At 39.4% G+C, this 6,981-nt stretch overlaps 1 pseudogene; it reads left to right on the top strand.

Moving 5' to 3' along the window:
- The first annotated feature begins 1,692 nt into the window (after positions 1-1,692).
- Positions 1,693-6,511, top strand: LOC113110368 (trace amine-associated receptor 13c-like; annotated as a pseudogene).
- The last annotated feature ends 470 nt before the right edge of the window (positions 6,512-6,981 follow it).

Genomic DNA, 6,981 nt, shown 5'->3' on the forward strand with positions numbered 1-6,981 from the left:
AAGCATTTATTTTGTGCAAAACCACAAGGTGCCCTTACAGCTGCTTCTTTGCTCACAACAGGTTTATAAAAACTTAATATTATAAAAAATTATTATATAAAAATAATATTCTGTATTCACAAAATATTTTATCTTACCACTTAGAGTTCTCCTAAACAGCAGTAAAAGTTCTTAGGTAAGAGTTTTCTCATAAAGCCTATTCATAAAGCAGCTAAGACAAATTTTTATTAAGGAAATGGCAAAAATATTAAGCTAAGAGAAAGGGTGAGGAAGACCTTGTTGGTATGGATGATGTCAGCATGCTTACTAACTACACCCACAGTGATTGGCTGATAGGGGATGGGTCTCATTTTATAATATAAATATTGTAGAATGAAGTATTTTAACAAGGAGTCAGAGATGGTATGATCCATATGCAGTGGTTTATTAAAGAGAATAGTCAAAACAGACAGAGATGAGAAAACAGCGTTAGGTATGTCAGGGGATATCCAAAATCAGCACCAGTAACAAGCTGAGGTCTGGGCAGGCAGCAGAGAAAAACAGTCGGTATAAACAGTCCAAAGTCAAACACAGAAGGAACAAACACTGGGAAAATGCTCGGAAATGCCAGACAGAACTAAATGAGACTTCGCATTATTAGAGAGTCCAAACACAGTTTAAATAGGGGAGTGCTAATGGGGAACACCTGGTGGTTATAGCCCTAAGCACGGAATTATGAGAAATGGAGTTGGGAATAAAAATACAAGAATGCAAGAGTCCTGAGTTGAGTGCCCTCTATTGGAGTTCATGGGCACTCCAGATGATGATCGTGACAGCTATCATATTGCAATATTCAAAAAAAAGTTTTTAAAATATAGGCTGCTAAATGTCACTAATTAAATGTGTTCAGCTAATTGTTAGCCATAACATCTCTGCATCTTATAAATAATTGTTACTGTATATGTATAAGTAGCCTTTTAAAGCTGCAGTCGGTAACTTTTGACGCTCTAGAGGTTAATAAACAGAACTGCTTGCGTCTTGCAGAAGAACATTGTAGCCGGAGCTACTTCTCTCTCTTTGTTTATGAAGAATCACAAAGGTACTGGGTTACTCCACCGCGGTACCCCCGAAGCAATCTAAAATTGTCAGAATATAAATACTTATTATAGGTGTACTCTAGTGATTCAGGACAGGCTAAAACGCGGTTTGGAAAATAGATTCATGGTGTACTCGCTTATTATATACATTTTGTACATTTTGAACACAAAAAAAGTCCCGGACCACAGCTCTGATTGGTTGTTTCCTACCGGGAGCGGTGTATTTCTGCAAATGGCAATAGGACCACTGGGAGGAGCCAGAGGAGCTTGATTTTTTCACAGTTTATCTATCTCATATTCTACTGTTAGGACATAATGACAGGTTTATCAAATATGATAAAAATATATTTTTACAAAAGTTACCTACTGCAGCTTTAATTAACAGACTAGAATTATTATGGCTGAAATGACAGTAAGAATTACAAAAAGTAGGGGTTGAACGACTAGTGATTTTTTTAAAGTCGACTTTTATGAGATGAAAGTTGAGTTGATGTCAACTAGTCTCTGATGACGTAATTAATGAACATAAGCTTGGAGCTGTAAAAAAAAAAAAAATTATTGGCATCAAGAATGCGGATAAAACCATCTTCCTTGACTCTGTTTCCTTGGACCCGCTATGGATGGGTTCACTAAGCGCTTCACCGCTGCACAAAAGTCATCCCAGGCTATGCGTCACTTTTTGCCCAAGCGCTCATCTTCATCTGCGTTTAGTCGCCCCAAGTCGACTCAGCAACCTTGTAAAACGATGCTGCTGGAAAACCAACTCAAATTGTTGCTCTGCAAAGTGCTTCCCCCCTTCAAAGCGGCAGGGACCCCGAGCAAAGATGGTACTGGACCCGATACCTCAGAAGTCAGCTTGATGCACTGGTCAGGAAGAGGGGAAGGCTAAGTCCTGCTGTCACCTTCCCGTCACCCCATTCTGTTCCAGGTGCCCAAAGTAATGTTTTTGTTGCCTGCACAAAACCCAACATAGCGACCTTGCAGCGTGCTGCTGTTAAATTGGATTTAATAAAACATAAACATACTCAAAAAGAGAGCAAATTTCATCTTTCCTCTATCCTCTATGACAGGCGAGGGCGTGCATGTCCTTCGCTCAAAGGTCAAATCTATGCTGGCAAAAAGGGTCATAGAAGTGGTCCCCCCAGTGCAGAGTCAGGCTTCTACAGCCGGGACTTCCTCGGCCCCGAAAAGGATGGCGGTCTCAGACCCATCCTCGATTTAATGCATCTGAACCGGGCCCTAATTTATTCATTTAGAATGACCACTTTGAAGCAGATCTTCAGGTAAATACACCCAGGGGAGTGGTTCTATTCCCTGGATTTGATTTGACTGGATCTCAGATATTGTTCTTCCTCCAATACTAGCTGGACAGGGGCCATACTCAGTCTACTCCTAAAGTGTTGCGGCTATGGCAGCCAGGCTGTCTGTGGACCCCATGAAACAACCTGTTTGTTCATTTTCTCCAGGGGTCCAGAAGGCTGAACCCTCCTCGCCCACGATCCCCACATGGGACCTATCCACGGTTCTTAGGGTCCTCAAAGAGCCACTCTACGAACTACTTCAAGACTTGATAGGCGAGTACAGAGACTTGTGTGTGTGTCGGATTTGGGAGAATAAAATGATTCACGGGACTCCAGTAAAATAGAAATATCTAAACATAAAATATGACCCCAAAAAATTTGTTATTCATCTATTGCACAAATGCAACATGAACTAATATAGAATATAAACGATTAGCAGGTGCAAGTGTATACAGTGTTTCTATCTATCACTAACATTGCCCAATCTATTTTTCAAAAGTCAAGAATGCTCTGGTCCACGACTGGCCCAGTCTCCTTCTTTATGCTTTTCCCCCAATTTCGTTCTGATCCCCCAGGTCATCAGACGAATCAGGGAGGATGCCCTAGTTCCTTATGGTACAAGGGACCTCCTCTCTCAAGCGAATATTACAGGTTAGAGCTCCATCAAAAAGGTACCTCTGTAGCCTTAAATGGTCAGTTCTCACTGCCTTGTGCACACCCAGGGGTGAAGATCCATTCACTTGTGACATATCTCAGATTTTGTCCTTCCTCCAAGACTTACTGGATAGGGACCATACTCCCTCTACCCTTAAAGTCTATGTTGTGGATATCACAGCCTCTCATGCTTAGGGTGACCATACAAGCCATTTTCCCAGTACGCGTCCTTGCCAGGAATTCTATATTGCTTAAAACATCCAATGTTGTTTGACCAATAACATGCAGGTATTGTACATAATCGACGAATCATGGCATGTGAGAAGGTGAGATCTACAGAGAATAATCAAAACAATGCAAATACACGTACATGTTAGGTGTGTTTGTTTGTTCATTCAACTTGAATTATCGCTGTGCACTGATCATTGTATGACACCGAAGTACCAAGAGAGTGATTCGAATGCATAGGAGCTGTCTGCTCTGCTCTCTATAGCTCTTCTGAATGTCTTACATTGATCGATCTGCACAGTGCAAACAGCCAAAACCTGGATTTTTTTAGGCAATATAGAAATCCTGGAAAAATGGCTTGTATGGTCACCGTACTCATGCTCCTATAGCTGGGCTGTCCGTGGGTAAAAACAACCAGTACTCTCCGTACAGAGACCAAATTGTTGATCTCTCCACGCTACCTCCTTTTCAGGAAGATCATGAGTTGAACTTACTCTGCCCTGTCAGGGCTTTAATGGCCTACATTGACCAGTCTGCCTCTTTTCGACAGTTGGAACAGCTCTTTGTGTGCTTCGGAGGCCGCACCAAGGGTTATTCAGTCTCAAAGCCAAGGCAATCCAGATGGATAATGGACATGATAGATCTCGCTTACTCATCCTCTGGGCTCCAATGTCGATAGGAGTTAGAGCACACTCCACAAGGGGCATGGCTTCTTCATGGGCGTGGTCTAGTGGCATGTCTATTGCAGAATTCTGTGCGGCGACCTTTCAAACCTTTACAATTTAATTCAGAACGCGGCAGCAAGATTAATTTTTAATGAGCCAAAAAGAATACACGTCACACCTCTGTTTATCAATTTGCACTGGCTTCCAATAGCTGCTCGCATAAAATTCAAGACATTGATGTTTGCCTACAAAACTACCACTGGCTCAGCACTCATTTACCTAAATTTGTTACTTCAGACTTATGTGCCCTCTAGAAGCTTGCGTTCTGCAAGTGAACGTCGCTTGATTGTGCCATCCCAAAGAAGCACAAAGTCACTTTTACGGACTTTAAATTAAATGTTCCCTCCTGGTGGAATGACCTCCCCAACTCAATCCGAGCAGCTGATTCCTTAGCCATCTTCAAGAATCGGCTTAAAACACATCTCTTCCATCTTTATTTTACCCTCTAACTTTAACACTCACTATTGTAATTCTATTCTTAAAAAATCTAACTACCTTTCTAATCTTTTTGTTTTCTGTTTTTCTTTTCATTTATTATGCAATTATATATGTGTGTGTGTGTGTGTGTGTGTATGTGTGTGTGTGTGTGTGTGTGTAAAGAACTCTAACTAGCTTGCTCTATTCTTTTTTTTATTCTATCTGTTTTCTTTTTATTTATTATATTATTTCAAATATCATGCTATGTGTACTGTGTTAACCTAACTGAGACTTGTTATAGCACTTATATATCATTGCACTTTTTGTTGTTTTTGATTGCTTCCACTGTCTTTATCTGTAAGTCGCTTTGGATAAAAGCATCTGCTAAATGAATAAATTTTAATGTAAGGACACCTCATGTTGTCGCTTCAGTTGAATAAAATCAGTTTGCCTGGGTGAGACGGCTGCAGCCAGATGCCCTGCCCCTTTTGGCGGGTTCAGAAAGCTCGCTCACCATAGCTACGCACGGCGCCACCATTGTTCATTTTTATTGAACTCCAGGAACCAATGGTGATTGAAAAAGGCTTCAGAAATCTGAGAAATTTGGCTTTTCCCATAGCGTCTCAGCCTTACGGCTTACAACGCAGTACTCATTGCGTATCTAAGAAAACCGAGGTTTCGTTAGTAACAAAACACAAAGACACAAGTAACTGTGACAAAAACCAATACATGTACCATGATGAGAAATTCACTCATTTATCCACAAAAATAACATGAAAATTTGGAAGAGAAACATTCAGGTACAAACTAATATTACGTATCGATTTCTTCCCAACATCTGTCAGACTACTTTGTAATTTCATGTTACAATTTACTAAATTTACTGTTTTTGGTTCCACAACTCTGTTTGACATTACTTAGATTTTTTTTTTTTTTTTACAATACAGCATATAGCCTAGACCCTGGAGAGAAGTGATTTTTGTTATTATATTATTATTCAGCATCAGAGGGGGCGTTAGATGGGTTGGTCAGTGTGACCTAGAAACTATAAATTAAAGCACAGTAAGGAGAACAGGACAAACTCCTAACAGGAGGATATTCACTAATGGCTAAAGAGATAAAGAATCGTGAGACTCAATACTGCTTTCCTGCCATCAACTCATCATGCATCAAGGAAAAACGCTCCAATTTTGAACATAATATCATCTATTTATTTGTATTTTTGCTTTCAGCCTGGACTGTGTTTCTGAACCTGCTGCTGATCATCTCCATCTCTCACTTCAAGAAGCTTCACACTCCAACAAACCTGATCATTCTCTCTCTGGCTGTGGCTGACATGCTTGTTGGACTTTTTGTGATACCCATAGAGGGACTCAGACAAATTGAGACATGCTGGTACTTTGGAGACACTTACTGTGGACTGTATGTGATCATTGTTAGGTTGCTCCTTATTATGTCTCTTAGTAATTTGGTATTAATTGCTGTGGATCGCTATATGGCTGTGTGTCACCCTTTACTGTACCCACAGAAAATAACTACAACTAAAACTTTAATATGCATCTGTCTCTGCTGGTTTTGCTGTTCAGTGTACATTGTTTGGTTTGTAATAAGTAACGGATATTTTAATATGTCAGACACAACACCGTGTTACGGCCAGTGTATGGTTTTGATTACACCTGCTTGGAGATTGACTGATTTAATAGTTTCTCTTTTACTTCCTTGTACTGTGATCATCACTGCATATTTGAGGATATTTTATGTTGTGCAAAGGCAAGTCAAAGTTATTAACTCTCAAAGGAATGGTGTAAAATGTGTAATAGATGTTTCAGTGAGGAGTAAATCTGAGAGCAAAGCTGCTCTGGCATTAGGAATCATTGTGACAGCTTATCTTCTTTGCTGGATTCCGTTCGTCATCTGTTCTCTAACAAGAAAAGTATCCCCCACTACACTGGCATTTCTAACATGGGCTTCCTATATAAACTCAGGTCTGAATCCTATTGTCTATGCTTTATTTTATAATTGGTTTAAAATATCAATTAAAAACATTCTAACTCTTAGAATTTTTCAGCCAGCATCCTCTCTGATGGACATTTTAACTGATTGTCATTAATGAATTACAGTGGGGATTTATTTGTTTTATTTTTATTTTTTAACTCGATACACTCTGAGATCAATCCCTTAAAAATTACAGCATGTGAAATCTATTCACATTCTCAAATATTGGAATTAAACATAAAATAATCATCAATAACTAAATATTAAAGGGAAGTTAAACCAAACTTATGAAAATGGACTTCATTTACCTACTCTTGTGTTGTTCCAAACCTGAATGTAATTTTTAAACATTAAGTCACGGTCTCCTTTCACTTAGATTGTATTGGGGAAAAAAATGAAATGATCATGTTACCTTACTGAGGCAGTCAAATAATGTCTAATAAACCTTTTTTTCCTGAAATAAAAATATGTGCACTCAAACTCCTACAACTAATACTGAAGACAGCAGCACGACTAATCTACATTGAGCCCAATGACTACCAGTTACAGCTCACATCAAGGTCAAGACATAGATGCTTGCATACA

The sequence above is a fragment of the Carassius auratus genome, chromosome 10, assembly GCF_003368295.1.
Source record: "Carassius auratus strain Wakin chromosome 10, ASM336829v1, whole genome shotgun sequence".
Taxonomy (NCBI): Eukaryota; Metazoa; Chordata; class Actinopteri; order Cypriniformes; family Cyprinidae; genus Carassius; species Carassius auratus.